This window comes from Musa acuminata, chromosome BXJ2-9 (assembly GCF_036884655.1).
Source record: "Musa acuminata AAA Group cultivar baxijiao chromosome BXJ2-9, Cavendish_Baxijiao_AAA, whole genome shotgun sequence".
NCBI classification, from domain to species: Eukaryota; Viridiplantae; Streptophyta; class Magnoliopsida; order Zingiberales; family Musaceae; genus Musa; species Musa acuminata.
In genome coordinates, this window is record NC_088346.1 from 80293 (window position 1) to 96861 (window position 16569).

The 16569-nt window shown below is 40.2% G+C and overlaps 1 pseudogene; it reads left to right on the forward strand.

Annotated features, from left to right (window-relative positions):
- The first annotated feature begins 1733 nt into the window (after positions 1-1733).
- LOC135623954 (casein kinase 1-like protein HD16) lies at positions 1734-16271 on the forward strand (annotated as a pseudogene).
- Positions 16272-16569: the final 298 nt, after the last annotated feature.

Genomic DNA, 16569 nt, shown 5'->3' on the forward strand with positions numbered 1-16569 from the left:
GTTTGCATGCATCCACTCTCTTGATTAATGCCACTAAGATATGACTAGCATTGCAGGTTTTAAAAACAAGTGGAAATATGTGAATAGGTAGGATATCGTCTACGTAATATCTGTACAAGCATACCATTCCCTGGTACTCTCAATAAGGGTTATCATTCTTGCATCAATTAAAACCCATAACAGGGTCTGGTACTGATTTTGATTATGTTATCTTACTTAGATATTGTATGTGGCTTCTGTGTTTACGTTAGCACCGATCTGATATATTTGTTTTGCATGCAACCACTCTCTTTATTAGTACCATTAAAATATGAAATTGCATGTCAGGTTTTTAAAAAAAAAAAGAATTGTGTATAGGTAGGATTTTTTCTGTCATATCCATACAAGCATACCGTTCCCTGGTACTTTCAATAAGGCTTATGATTCTTGCATCAATTAAAGACTATAGTTGAGTATGGAACGTCTTACAATGCAGGCACTTGAAATATATCTGTGCAAAAAACTTGGTTATAATGGGCTATTATACAAATGGGTATGGGATTATATAAGAAGAAATCAAACAGTGTTTAGTTTTTAGAAAAATATTGACAGGCTTAGAATAAGTAAAAGCTCATCTCAATACTCAATTATCATACTTTGCAGCCTGGCCATTTGTTGACTGATATCAGCTTGCTTATATCTTATAATGTGATGTTAGAGAATGTATAAGTTGTCAGACATGGGTGCATGCTATTTCATTTTATTATCAGTTGTGACATGTGTTAAGGGGATGGACACAGGAAAATCCAGTGGTTCGTGCTGAGAGGCCAAGCACCGGTTGGAGGCAGGTGGTGAGGACACATCTATTGATGGATTACAAACCACCGTTGACTAGGGCCGCCAAGCAGAGGGAAGAGATCTTGCTTGTGGAGGGCCACGTAGAGGGGGTTGGATTTGGGGTGGAGGAGAACCAGGAAGAGATTCGGGAGCTCCCTGTTTGTGAGTTTGTCCCTCTCGCTGTGGTGAGACCTTTCTCCCAAGTATTTATTAGTTTTGTGTTGTGCCTCGGTGTTGGATTGGTCCTATGAGCTGTAAGTTTTGGGGTTTTGTTTTCTTTTCTTGTCGTATACTTAGTTTATCCCCAAAGGTGCAGTCATTCTGTTCAATAAGGTTTTGAAAAACACCTTATGTGTATACTTAGTTTATCTCAGATTTTGAAAAAAATAGAATTATGTGTATAGGTAGGATTTCTTCTGTGTCATATCAGTACAAGCATGCCTTTTCCTGGTACTTTCAATAAGGTTTATCATTCTTGCATCAACTAAAGACCATAATTGAGTATGGTACGGTTTACAATACAGACACTTGGAATATATCCGTGCAAAAAGCTTGGTTATAATGGGGCATTATACAAATGTGTATGGGATTATATAGGAAGAAAGCAAACAGTGTTTAGTTTTTAGAAAAATATTGTTAGGCTGATAAGGAGTAAAACCTCAACTCGATACTCAATTATCATTCTTTGTAGCCTGGCCATTTGTTGACTGATATCAGCCTGTTTTGTAACTTATATTGTGATATTGGAGAACATATAAGTTGTCATACATGGATGCGTACTATTCATTTTATTATGAGTAGTGACATGTGTTAAGGCTCCAGGTACAGGTAAATCTGGTGGTCCATGGTGAGAGGCCAAGCACCAGTCGAAGCGGGCGGTGAGGAAACATCTGTTGATGGATTACAAACTACCGTTGATGAGGGCCACCAAGCGGAGGGAAGAGATCCTGTTCGCGGAGGGCCACGTAGAGGAGGGTGGATTTGGGGTGGAGGAGAACCAGGAAGAGATTTGGGAGGTCCCTGTTTGTGAGTTTGTCTTTCTCACTGTGGTGAGAACTTTCTCCCAAGTATTTGTTAGTTTTGTGTTGTGCCTCGGTGATCGATTGGTCCTACTAGGTGTTAGTTTTGGGGTTTTGTTTTTTTTTTTTCTTGTCGTATACTTAGTTTATCCCCAAAGGTGCAGTCATTCTGTTCAAATCTATCCTCTAGTTTCATGAAAAATAATATCGATTATGTTATCTTGCTTAGATTTTGTATTTGTCGTTTCTGTGTTTATGTTAGCACTGATCTGATATATTTGTTTTGCATGCAGTCATTCTTTTTATTATCACCATTAAAATATGAAATTGCATCTCAGATTAAAAAAAAAATAGAATTATGTGTATATGTAGGATTTCTTCTTTGTCATATCAGGACAAGCATGCCATCTCCTGGTACTTTCAATAAGGTTTGTCATTCCTGCATCAACTAAGACCATAGTTGAGTATGGTATGGCTTACAATGAAGGCACTTGAAATATATCTGTGCAAACAGTTTGGTTATAATGGGACATTGTACAAATGGGCATGGGATTATATAGGAAGAAAGCAAACACTGTTTAGTTTTTAGCAAAATATTGTTAGGCTTATAAGATGTAAAACCTCATCTCAATACTCTGTAGACTGGCCATTTGTTGACTGATATCAGCTCAGCTTGTTTTCTAACTTATACTGTGATATTGGAGAACATATAAGTTGTCAGACATGGATTCATACTATTCATTTTAATATCAGTAGTGACATGTGTTAAGGTGCCAGGCACAGGCAAATCCAGTGGTCCATGGTGAGAAGCCGAGCACCAGTCGGATGTGGGCAGTGAGGAAACATCTGTTGATGGATTACAAACCACCAATGACTAGGGCTGCCAAGCGGAGGGAAGAGATCCTGCTCGTGGAGGGCCGCGTTGTCACGACCTTAGCTGGTTTTGCCTAAGGCGTGCGGCACCCTCGCGCGTCCGTCCGCAAAGGTCAGCCTCCCCGAAGCCTCCCATTGTCCCTTAGGACCAACAAAAGAGAGAACGGGTTAAAAAGAACGCCTCAATCGGGATCCACAAGCAAACATGTCCGAAAAACACTTCATAGACAATGCAAATTACAAACAGACTTTACAGGCTCTGAACAGTTGCACAACAAAGGGTAAAATGGTCCATTACAGACCGAAAAGCTCTCGCACGTGTCCACATGACACAACCTTTATTTACAAGCCTAAAGAGGCCACCAACCCAACTAAAATGGGACTTATAAGCCTTCGGCCGCCCCTCTACCTGCTGTACAAGGCATGAACATGCCAAAAGACAACGGACAGACATAAGCATTACATCCAACATCTTGTTTAGAAGTTTGTCCGTTACATTCTCCCCCACTTATCCCTTCGACGTCCTCGTCGAAGCCTTTGTGAACACTGCAACTCTTCGCCTTTGCTGAGTCTTCAATCTTCTGCTCCAGCTGCAATGCGCCTCCTGGCTCCCAGCTGCTCTCCGCTGCTGTTTCTGAGTAGTTGAACCTTTGATCCGCCATGCTGCTTCAACTCGCCAATGACTCTGACTCTGGTGTGGGGTTGGCTGAGTTGTATTGATCCACGTTGATTCTTGCGGATCCACCAAATGAAGGAAAAGACCATCCTTACTGCGCCAGTCTCTCAAAATTTCCCTATACTGCTTGAACTGGGTGGATGCTTGTTGGAGCTTTAACGAGCATCGCCTCGCAAACTTCCGAAGTTTTGGGTCCTTCCTCCACAAAATCTGCTCATTGACTCTTCTTTCAGTTAGTTGTCACATCCAAGTAGGTTCGCATCATTTCCGCTTTCGATTGGCATTTCGTAGGGAAATGAGGCGGACAATCTACTCTCAGTAGCACTGATCACCGTTGGTGAGGATTTGACAACTATTGTCTTCCATTATCTTCGAAGGGTCTTTGAACTTGTGCAGCGCTCCTCTGCTGGATAGATAAGAGAATTGGGGTACTCAGTTTCGCCCATTCTCTTAAGAGTTGAGAAGGCAAAAGTTACTTGACTTCGCCCGCCTCTTCGAGGTTGTACTTCATGCATCGAGTTGGTTACTGGCCTTCGCCTGCTCTTTGCTCACACTTCTGAAGCACTTGAAGTGTTTGCACTCCTTGCATTGAGTTAGCTACTGTGATTCACCTTCTCAAAGCCATTGAACTTCTGGAATGCAGGAAGTTTTCACCCCAACTTGGAGTAATTCTCTGATAGATGAGGTCGCCTCTGGGATTGTACCGTCTTCTCCATCAACCCTGCCGCCTACTCCACTGAGTAGAAAAGGTACAGCACCGCGTACTGCCTGCTTCGTTCCTTGGTCGTGCACTCTTGCATGACCCGAAGTCCTTCACTTATGGCTATCTTGATGAGAAACTTGTTGACACCGGTCTTACGAAGTTGCTTGGCCTCTGCCCTTCAGCCTTGTCTCGGTACTTGGAGATTGCCTCTGCATGCTCCACCTCCTCGGCCCCTTTCACGACCAAGCGCTCTCCCTCCATGAGAGCAAGGGATCAATGACTTGCACGGAAGTCCCGCCTCTGCGGTACCATGGCGCTGCCATGCTCATGGCCCTACTATCCGTCGCCTCGCCTCTGTATCCCTTTTCTTCACAATCAGTAGAGATGTCTCCGTGGCACTCCTCTGAGTACACCTTCATTCTAACTGATGCTTGATTTTGGGTAGCTAAGTCCCTCTGGACTCGTCGTCGCTTCCTCGCCCCTTTTCGACCCCCTGCTTCAACACCACTGTGTTCTCCAAGCAGTCCGTTTGGTCGATGGAAAGACAGACTGCAACTCCCATGCATGGCCTCTGCCATCACGTTGTAGAGTTTGCACCGATTCTGTTCTCCTTAGCTTCCTTGATAGCAACGTTCGCTTACTCGACCTTGTCCTCTGACTTGTCGGGCTCCCTTTAAGCGAATATGAGCTCTGGAGCAGTCCAACTCTCCAGTTGCTTCGATCATACTTCTGCATGATCAAGTCCCTCCCATGGAACTCACTGGTACTTGCATTCAAACTTTTCCCTTAGTGGAACCCAGCCCCCCATATGCTGATGACCAAGGTTTTCATCCGATGCAAAATTCGGTGCACGCCCGGAAGACCCGCCTTTGCGGTACCATGACCTTCACTCCTTGAATCCATAGCCTTTCTTGCCGTCGTGTTGTTCACCAAAGCAGAGCTCCCAGTAGCTCCCGATCATACCTCCATATGATCTCATCCCTCACGGGACAATGTCGTGTGCGTCGCATTGCCACAAACTGTTCCACCACGATCCGCTGCACCATGTCGCCTCCTGGTGACATCTCTATTGCATTCTAATCCTTGTGGAATAAACTCGAATTGTGAACCCTCCATGTGTGGCCTCTGCCAATACATCGCAGGGTCCCTTCCACCTTCGAATTTGTTCGCTCCTTTGGCAATCGACCTTCATCCACCCACTCTTGGGTCACACCTAGATGAAGCACCGCTCTAGGACAGTCCGTCGCCTAGTAGCTCCCGAAGTCCACCGACTCCACTGTAGTTTGTGCACCATTGTCTGGATCCTGGGCCTCTGCCCCTACCAGCACAATCTCCGCTGCGCACTGCTTCCTTCACAGCAACTCAAATGGCAACCCTGTGGCATATTCTTCAAGAGTACCCGCCTCTGCGTCCTCTTGCCCCGTGCTAAGGCCTTCTGAACCCAACTTCGCCTCCGCAAATTGAGTCGCCTTAGTTCCTCCATCAAATGCTCCTCCGAGATAAGGTGCATGTGCCCAGAAGCTCCCTTCGTCTTTGGCACCATGCAAGATGAGTCCGCTCCGTCAGAATGAAGGACCCATTGAACAACATGATCCTACCCTTGCCTCTGCAAGAGTTCATGTCTTTGACCTCTGTCTAAGGAAAGCACTGTGCTTCTGCTCCATGTTCCAACTTCTCTGTTGGCTCCCTTCATGCGGCTTGGGTACTTCGCCAAGTTACACCCAAGTTGCTCCGCTCCTCGTTTTTGCATTGAGTCGATGGTGGCCCTCGCGCCCTCCATTCCACGGGTCAGCCCTCCCTTGAGTCCGATCTCCATATCGACTCTAAGTGTGCCTTCATTTAAGTTGCTTCAGGTTGCTCCCCCACTTGATCTCGCAATGCATCCACCAATGCATTCTCTCGAGCGAGATCAAGCGACAACTCCTCGCCGCTTGCTCGGTCCATCGAGCTTCGTGAAGTTGTTGTTTGTGAGGTACTCCTCCTCAACATGTGAAGTCCGTCTCACATGATTCTCCCTCTGGAGTGCCGAGACTTATCCCTCCTGGATAACTGTCCCGTTGGAGCAACATCTCTCTTCGTTTCGGAGACCACCATCCCCTTGGACTACTCCGATCTGCTGAACAAACTGTGCATTGTTCTGCCTCCTGCAGACGCACTTGCTAGATTGCGCCTCCACGTCAATACAACCACCGCTGCACCCCTCAAGGCCTAGCAACATGCTAAACTCGTTGCACATTTCAGCCTCCTCCGGACGTATCCTTCGCCTGCCGAAGAGAAAGTTTCAATGCTCCATGGCGCCGAGTCTCGGTCGCCTTGGGATGGCCACGAACATTCCATCGTCCGCATACAAGCCCATGCATGAGTACCAAATTCTTCGAGTTAGCAATTCCCCTCACCTCTGTGAGCTTTGCATAACTCTTTTGGTCGTTGAGCAACTCATTCCACCTTGGATGGTCTCATTCTTGCCAAGCGCCTCGCTTGCCTAGAGCACCATCAAGTATAGTTGTCAACGTTGAGCCGTAGCTCAAACTCAGCCATCCCAGCCTTTGTGCGCTCCGCATTCAAACAAGCTTGCCTGTTCTCGTGGTGCCTCTTGCGCAAAGGGTTGGCCATTCCTCTGAATGCCAATCTCGGATGCTCGCACCTCTGAGCGACTCCTTTCCCTACATCTCCATGCCCGTTTTCCCTCAAACGGTCGCGCGTGTGCTGACTGCCCTCAACGCAGCCCCGCTAGGTCCCCCACGTTTGTATGTCAAGTGTTTCTATGAGTGCTTGTCCCGCTCTGATACCATATTGTCACGACCTTAGCTGGTTTTGCCTAAGGCGTGCGGCACCCTCGCGCGTCCGTCCGCAAAGGTCAGCCTCCCCGAAGCCTCCCATTGTCCCTTAGGACCAACAAAAGAGAGAACGGGTTAAAAAGAATGCCTCAATCGGGATCCACAAGCAAACATGTTCGAAAAACACTTCATAGACAATGCAAATTACAAACAGACTTTACAAGCTATGAACAGTTGCACAACAAAGGGTAAAATGGTCCATTACAGACCGAAAAGCTCTCGCACGTGTCCACATGACACAACCTTTATTTACAAGCCTAAAGAGGCCACCAACCCAACTAAAATGGGACTTATAAGCCTTCGGCCGCCCCTCTACCTGCTGTACAAGGCATGAACATGCCAAAAGACAACGGACAGACATAAGCATTACATCCAACATCTTGTTTAGAAGTTTGTCCGTTACAGCGTGGAGGGGGGTGGAGGAGAACCAGGAAGAGATTTGGGAGCTCCCTGTTTGTGAGTTTGCCCCTCTCGCTGTGGTGAGAGACCTTTCTCCCAAGTATATGTTAGTTTTGTGTTGTGCCTCGGTGATCGATTGGTCCTACTAGGTGTAAGTTTTGGGGTTTTTTTTTTTTTTTTTCTTGTCATATACTTAGTTTATCCCCAAAGGTGCTGTCATTCTGTTCAAATCTATCCTCTAGTTTCATGAAAAATAATATCGATTATGTTATCTTAGATTTTGTTTATGTCGTTTCTGTGTGTATGTTAGCACTGATCTGATATATTTGTTTTGCAAGCAGCTTTCTTTTTATTAGCATCATTAAATTATGAAATTGCATGTCAGGTTATAGAAAACAGAACTGTGTGTACTTTCAATCATTGTTGCATCAATTAAAGACCATTGTTGAGTATGGTACGTCTTACAATGCAGGCGCTTGAAATATATCTGTGCAAAAAGCTTGGTTATAATGGGACATTATACAACTGGGTATGTGATTATATAGGAAGAAGGCAAACATTGTTTTGTTTTTAGAAAAATATTGTTAGGCTGATAAGGAGTAAAACCTCAACTCGATACTCAATTATCATTCTTTGTAGCCTGGCCATTTGTTGACTGATATCGACTTGTTTTATAGCTTATGCTGTGATATTGGAGAGCATTATAAGTTGTCAGACATGGATGTATACTATTCATTTTATTATCCGTAGTGACGTGTTAAAGGGCCAGGTGCAGGCTAATCGTGTGGTCCATGGTGAGAGGTCAAGCACCAGTCGGAGGCAGGCGGTGAGGAAACAACAGTTGATGCATTACAAATGACCACTGACTTGGGCTGCCAAGTAGAGGGAGGAGATCCTGCCTGCAGAGGGCCGTGTCAAGGTGGGTGGAGGAGAACTGGGAAGAGATTCGGGAACTTGTCCCTCTCACTGTGGTGAGACCTTCCCCCAAAGTATTTGTTAGTTTTGTATTGTGCCTCAGTGTTGGATTGGTCCTATGACCTGTATGTTTTGGGGTTTTGTTTTCTTTCTTGTCTTATACTTAATTTATGCCAAAAAGGTGCTTCCATTCTGTTAAAATCTATCCACTAGTTACATGAAAAATGATTTTGATTATGTCATCTTGCTTAGATTTTGTATATGTTTCTTCTGTTTTTATGTTAGCGCTGATCTGATAGTTTTGTTTTGCATGCATTCACTCTTTTGATTAGTACCACTAAGATATGTGTATAGGTGATTTTGTCTTTCTCATATCTATACACGCATATCTTTCCCAGGTACTTTCAATAGGGTTTATCATGCTTGCATCAAGTTAATGACCTTAAATGGGTATGGTTTGGTTTAAATTGCAGCCACTTGAAATATATTTGTGCAAAAAGCTTGGTTATAATGGGCCTTTATACGAATGAGTATGGAATTATATAGGAAGAAACCAAACAGTGTTTAGTTTTCAGAGATAATATTGGTAGGCTTAGAAAAAGTAAAAGCTTATCCGTATACATACTTTGAAGCCTGGCCATTTGTTGACTGATGTCAGCTTCTTTTATAACTTTTAATGTGATGTAGAACATATTAATTGTCAGACTTGGGTGCATACTATTTCACTTTGTTATCAGTAGTGACACATGATAAGGGGCCAGGTGTAGCCAAATCCAATGGTCCATGCTGATAGGCTGAGCGCTAGTCGGAGGCAGGTGGTGAGGAAACAACAGCCTTTGGATTACAAACCCCCGCTGACTAGGGCCGTGAGCGGAGGGAGGAGATTATGCTCACGGAGGGCCATGTCGAGGTGGGAGGATTGGGTGTGGAGGGGAAGCAGGAAGATATTCGGGAGCTCCCTGGTAGGGAGTTTGTGTCTCTCTCTGTGGTGAGACCTTTCTCGAAACGTTTTGTTAGTTTTGTGTTGTGCCTCAGTGTTTGATTGATCCTACGACCTTGAAGTTTTGGGGTTTTTGTTTTCTTTTCTTGTCTTATACTTAGTTTATGCTGAAAACGTGCAACCATGCCAAGTAAATTTAAGCACTGGTTTCATGAAAATGATTTGCATTATGTTGTCTTCCTGTGATTCTGTATGTCTGTTTATGTTAGCACTGATCTGATAGTTTTGTTTAGCATGCTGTCACTCTCTTGATTGGTACCACTAAGACATGTGTATAGGTAGGATTTCTTCTTTGTCATATCTGTACAAGCATATTATTCCCAGGTACTTTCAATAGGGTTTATCATTCTTGTGCATCAATTAAAGACCTTAATTTGACTATAGTACGGCTTAAATTGCAGGCCCTTGAAATATATTTGTGCAAAATGCTTGGTTATAATGGGACACCATACAAATGGGTATGGAATTATATAGGAAGAAAACAAACACTGTTTAGTTTTCAGAAAAAGTATTGGTAGGCTTAGAAGAAGTAAAAGCTCATTTCAATACTCAATTATCATACGTTGCAGCCTTGCCATTTGTTGACTGACATCAGCTTGTTTTATAACTTATACTGTGATGTTGTAATAAATATAAAATTTCAGATATGTAGATGCTATTTCATTTTATTATCAGTTGTGATGTGTTAAGTGGCTGGGTGCAGGCAAATATTGTGGTCCATGCTGAGATGCCAGGCACCAGTCGGAGGCGGGCTGCGACGGAACAGTGGCTGGTGGATTACAAACCACCACTGACTAGGGCCACCAGGCGGAGGGAGGAGATCGTGGTCACAGAGGGCCATGTCAAGAGGGAAGGATTGGGCGTGGACTAGAACCATGATGAGATTTGGGAGGAGATGTATGACTACCATAGTGGGCTGACAGATAAGCTCAGTTTGGGAGTTGGCATCTCTCTCACTGGTGAGACCTTTTTCCAAAGTATTTGTTAGTTTTGGATTCGTCCTATGACCTGTAAGTTTTGGTGTTTTGGTTTGTTTTCTTGTTTCATACTTAGTTTATGCTGAAAAGGTGCAACTATTCCATTCAAATCTATCCACAGTTTTATGAAAATTGATTTTGTTTATGTTATCTTGCTTTGATTTTGGATATGCCAGTTCTGTGTTTGGTTTTGTGTTTATGTTAGCACCGATCTGATAGTTCTGTTTTTGCATTCAGCCACTATCTTGATTATTACCACTCAGATATGAAATCACATGTCAGGTTTAAAAAAATGGAAATATGTATAGGCAGGATTTCTTCTTTGTCATATCTGTACCAGCATACCATTCACTGGTACTTTATCATGCTTCCATCAATTAAAGATTATAATTATAGTTTTCAGAAAAACTATGCGGAATAAAGAAGTAAAAATTTGGTAGCCTTAGAATAAAACACTATGGTTTTCAGAAAAATATTGGTAGGCTTAGAATAAATAAATAAAAGCTTATCTCAATATTCAATTATTATACTTTGCACCTTGCTCATTTGTTGACTGATATCAGCTTGTTCTGTAACTTATAAAACATTGCACTTTGGCCATGCCGAAATCTCTCTACAAATTAAACTTTGTTAAGTATTGAGATGAAGATCAGTGAAAATTTATCTAGAACAATGTTGTCATGGGGCGCACTCAATTATCCTAGGCAACAAACTTGCCTATGCAACAAATGGCCAGCCTGCAAAATATAGCTTGTTCTCAATATTCAATTATCGCCTAGGCAAACACCCGAGTGTCCCATGACAACATTTTTCTATATTAGCATGTATTTATGAAACATTGTGAAAAATTCATTTTCCTAGATTTTGCCTCATTGGTGTTGCATTTTTATATGTGCTCTTACATATTTGGGGTTACAGTGTTGGTTCTTCTACTATATTCAATAACTCATGTTTCTATATTCTGATAAAAATTGCACTTTCTATAATGTGCCCATATTTTACAAGCATCACATATTTGCTAAGAAGTTCGTCAGCATTTGTTCTGTTAATTATATATATATATATATATATATATATATATATATATATATATATATATATATATCACAATATTATTTGAAAATTTCTCTCTTGAGGTTGATCTTAAGTTCAACATTTGTTTATTTCTTGTTTCTCTTTGTTTCTATGAATTACTTCAACTTTCGAGGGTTAAATGAATCCACCTAGGTGTCGAGAGCGCATTCATATTCTTTTTTTTATTTTCTCCCTTAATCTGTGGAACACATTTTTTATTGCTGTAATGTATATTTCTTAGTTCATGCACAAGAAATCCAATCTTCAAAAGTGACAAGCAACATAGTTGAAAATGATGAAATAACCTTAGCATGAATAATAATGAAGTCCTTACTTGTTGACAAGGCTATTGAGTTGCTAAATACATGTTGAGTGCATTTTCTGGTTCTACCTAATTGTTGGATAACTCACATGTTTTGACAAATGTGTCCTAACTTGTGAGCTGTCCAAGGGAAACCATCATGTTGAAGCCTGGAGAAAATGACTGAAAATGAGTTACATATGTAATGCAGTTTTAAGCTTCACTTCAACTATGTTATGAAGATTACTTGACAAATGAGTAGACTTTTTATAGACAATAGATTCCTGTGTTTCATGGGCAAAAAATATAATCCAAATCAGGTATACTAGCATAATAGATCAATTACGCCTAGGTACACCAACATCCAGCAGCTTACAGTTTGTTCCAATCAAATAACGCCAAGTGTTTCTTTAGTTACAGTTTGTTCCAATCAAATGTTGATCATTATTCGATCCTCTGTTGACGGGAGCCTCACCGAGCGATACTTTATTTTTTTATGAATTCATTACATATTATCTAATAATTTTAATGTTATCCTTTGATGTAACAGTTTAAGAGTAAGTTGTCCATTACATTTCACTTGAAGTCAGTAGCATCATGTGATAAAGTATTTTGTTGCAAAAGAGACATTTGTTAAATATGATTACAGGAGTTATTTTGCAGGAATTTTTTTAAAGATATTTTTTTAAAAATATCTTGTTTCTTCTGCAGTTTGTATCTGTAACTTGGATTAAGTTTGAGCGCCGGGGCAGCAAAGGATGCAAATATGGTCCACCTTATGAATGGCAGGTTTATGAGTAAATCTCAATGATGTTGATTTTTTCAGAGGAAATCACTTTATTTTTTTAATTTTATGAGTTTCTGTCTGTAGCATGCTTGGTGATATTCATGGGGTGCCATGAGTCCATTACAAGGGTTTCTTTGTGGACTATTATATTATGGTACTCGAGAGTTTTTTATGCTATTCTTTTTTAAAAGTTCTTGTAAATTTGGATGTTTTCATAATTACATGACATAAAATTTTGCAGATTATGGATATGCTGGGACCAAATCTGTGGGATGCATGAAGTAAGAACTCGTGCACGTATGCTATGAATTAAATTATGTTCCATGGGATAATGTATTGGAACTTTGTAGCATGACAACTTTTATCTCACAATTGATGCTCAATGTCCATAGAAATTGTTGCACATATTGCCATGGAAGCAATATCCATACTTGAGAATATACATTCGAAAGGGTAGAAATTTGTTGGTTGCTTATTGAATTTAGTTGTTCTTTTATCTGTTGAGAATTGGTAGTCTTATAGTCAATATGATCTTTGTGCATTGTCAACCTTTTTCCAGTCACCATTTCTTTTGTACTTTTGATGATCAATGCTATTTTAAATGTCAGTTTTGTGCATGGGGATGGAAAACCTGAAAATTTCTGTCTTGGGCCTCCTGGGACTTACGAATAAAAAAAAATCTTTCTTGTTGGTCTTGGTTTAGGTATTTTAAAGACTTGCATTTGACCTCTACTTTAGCTTGGGAGTAGATGATTTACATTGTATTTCAGCAACTTTATCACAATAGGATCATTTATTAAATTCTTAGCTTCTGTACAGCCACTAAATGGAAGGATAGCTCAACAAGTCTGCTTGTTCAGTATGATCAACGGCCAGATGTTTTCAGGTAATTGGTTGCTCATCCCTTCTCAGCAAAAATTAATAAAAAACTTATAAATCACAAATTATATGTTTGATGTGTTTTATTCTAAAGTGAAGCTATTATGTTTCTGTTATTGCAGAGGGACACAAATTATATGTTTGATGTGTTTTATTCTAAAGTGAAGCTATTATGTTTCTGTTATTGCAGAGGGACAGTGCGCTATGCTAGTGTTCATGCTCACCTTGGGAGGACAGCAAGCCGGAGTGATGATTTAGAATCCCTTGCTTATACACTAATGTTTCTTCTCCGTGGTCGTCTACCTTGGCAAGGGGATCATGTACAGTCACTTGTACCTCTTAACCGCTCCTGTGGTAGTTTCATTTTTCTTCTCTCACTCCTTGTTTGTGGTCCTGATAGGAACAAAACAAGCGTTACCTTTTCTGCAAGAAGATGACTACATCTCCAGAGGACCTTTGTTTCCTCTGCCCACAAGCTTTCAAACAATTTCTCGAGTATGTGGTCAACTTGAAGTTTGATGAAGAATGTAACTATGCAAAATGCATCTCTCTTTTTGATGGCATTAGTCTTAGATATCGGGCCAATTAACACTGATGGAGTTGAAAAGGTATGCCAATCTCATCTGTTTGCATTATTTGATCAATGCAGTTATTCTTGCTATTGTTATGCTAATCTTAGTTTGTTTGCATGTTATGAAGCTTATGCATCAGGTGGCTCAAAAGAGAGGCCATCTAACGATGGAAGAAGAGGATGATAAACAATCCAAAAAGAAGCTTAGGTTGGGAATGCCTGCCACACAATAGATTAGTGTTTATAATGCATGGCGACCTATGAACCAAAGGTTCTCCGGAATGCATATTTGCTTTTGTCAGATTGTCAGATAAGAAGAATTTCTTATATCGATTAATATGTATTAGGTACCACTACAGTGTTGCTGATATGATGATTGCACAATATATCATGATTGGAAAGCAAGATGGTTTGTTCGTCAGTTGTGTAGCATCATGTTTAAATCGATGGGCCATTGTTATGGATTCTGGCACTGGTTTCACTTCTCAAGTCTATGAACTATCTGAACAATTTCTTCCTGATGTGAGTACGTAGATGCTCACTACATATTTTTCCTCACACTTCAACAGTGAAATCAATAGTTTCTAAAACATTGACACCTCTATTCTTTTTCAAGGATTGGATAAATGAACAATGGGAGGAAAAGTATTATATTAGTGCACTAGCAGGTGCAGACAATGGTTGCTCTTTGGTGGTAATGTCCAAAGGTATGCAGTATTATGTTATTGGCTTTATCTCTTTGCTGATTTTATTATATGTATGCAGTATTCACAACAATCTTGCCAAGTTAGTGAGTTCTTTCCGTTTAGGTGGATCAAGAAAAAGTGGTCTGAGGGGTCTTACGTCACTTCTATTGCGATAGCTGGAAATAGATGGGCAGTTGTCATGTCTCGTAATGCAGGCTTCTCAGATCAGGTCATTTTCTTTTACGTTTCATATCTAGAGGAGAAAAAAGAGTGAAAATGTTAAAAATAAGGAGATGAGGGTGGTATTTTATGCTTGAAGGATTGGGAAAGATAAGGAGAGGAGAGTGGTCTTTTATGCTTGATGGATTGTGTAACTGTAGTTGTAATTAGTTGTAACGGACTTCAACTGGATTTTTTGGATTAAAAAATCATTTAAATTCTTCTCTGTTTTCAGGTTGTTGAACTTGACTTCCTTTACCCTAACGAAGGCCTTCATCAGAGATTGGGGAGATGGTTAACGTACAACAGCAACTGCCGCAACATCTGACCAAGCTGCTTTTATACTTTGTGTACCTGGTAGGAAACCAGACAACAAAACACAAGAGGTACTCAGAACATCTGCTTTTCCATTTTTGGATATCAAGGTGCGAGCCATCCAATCATGTCTTGAGATCATTTCCATTAGTTTCTTTGCTAATGAATTATTTACTTAAAGGAGAAGCAGGCAAAAAATCTTTGTTGCATCTCTGTGTTATGGACGCACAGTTTCATGAACTTGTCTTATGTTGGAATTATTAAACACTACTTACTGCCATATCATCTTGATTTGTTTTTGGAGCCATGATGTTCTTGACCTATGCTACAGCACCTTTCGTCTCTACTCTTGGTGATGGCTAGCACACATTTATTTAAAAATTTTATTGAATATAATATGATAAATTTATATTTTTAATATATGTAATATTTATTTAAAAATAAAATAATATTTTTATTTAAATTAATAAGTAAATAAATAAAATAAATAAATAAATATTTGTATATAATCTTACAGAAAATTTATATCAGCTGGATATATAATAAATAAATCATGTAATTATAAAAGTAAATACAAAATAATTTTTAGAGCTTATGTTCCCTTTTGTCGTTTTTAGAATTTTTTAACTACTAAGGTCTAACTGTGTATAGAATCATAATAAATTCAAGCAATTTTTATTCTATTGTGTGACCAATAACTCTACAACCATCAATGTTTAGTGCAATTTTTTTATTTGGTTCGTCAGTTTCTTGAATCTTTGTGTACAAGTTGCAGTTCCTTTAGGTTCTGGACATTGGTATGTAATGGGTTCTAACTTGTTCTGTATAACACATTGCGTGTCCTGATGTTTACATTATACTATGATGGCATGTACTTGGACCATGTTATTGTTGGTCATTCGAGTAGATGCAGTAGATACTATAAATATGGTATTGCTTATTGTTATATCTGCAAGTTCTTGTAAAAGAAAAGTTTTGTAAACTTGTTGAATGATAATACATGTTCTTTGCTTTTTATATGCCAAAGCAGTGTTGAATTGCGTTTATATGTTTTTCCAAACTTATGGTAGTGACACGGTTCAGGTGCGTTCAAGTTAAGCAACCCATAAATGCAGAAAAGAGTGCATGACTATCGTGTCACTACCATAATTTCTTATAGACCCGACCCTAATTTCTTATAGTTATTTTATTATCGTCTCACTGACGGGTCTGTCTTGTTTGTGACAGCAGGGTTTCCCTAGATGATGCCACATGATCAAAACTAGTGTTGGTAGAAGACACAAAATATGTGCTATGTCAACTTATCTGTGATTTAATTTGCTTTTGCTACAGTTTCAAAATCAATTAAGGGTTCCTAGTTGATCTTCATCCTCCAGTCTAAGATATTTTGAAAACCATCAATACCTGAGAAACGAGTCTTTAAAGGGTTTCATATACGTAGTTTTGTATTTATTTAGAAACAGTCTGTATTTTTAGTGAAAGAATGTGACTTTGGATGTCATGATAAATCTGTATTTTCAGT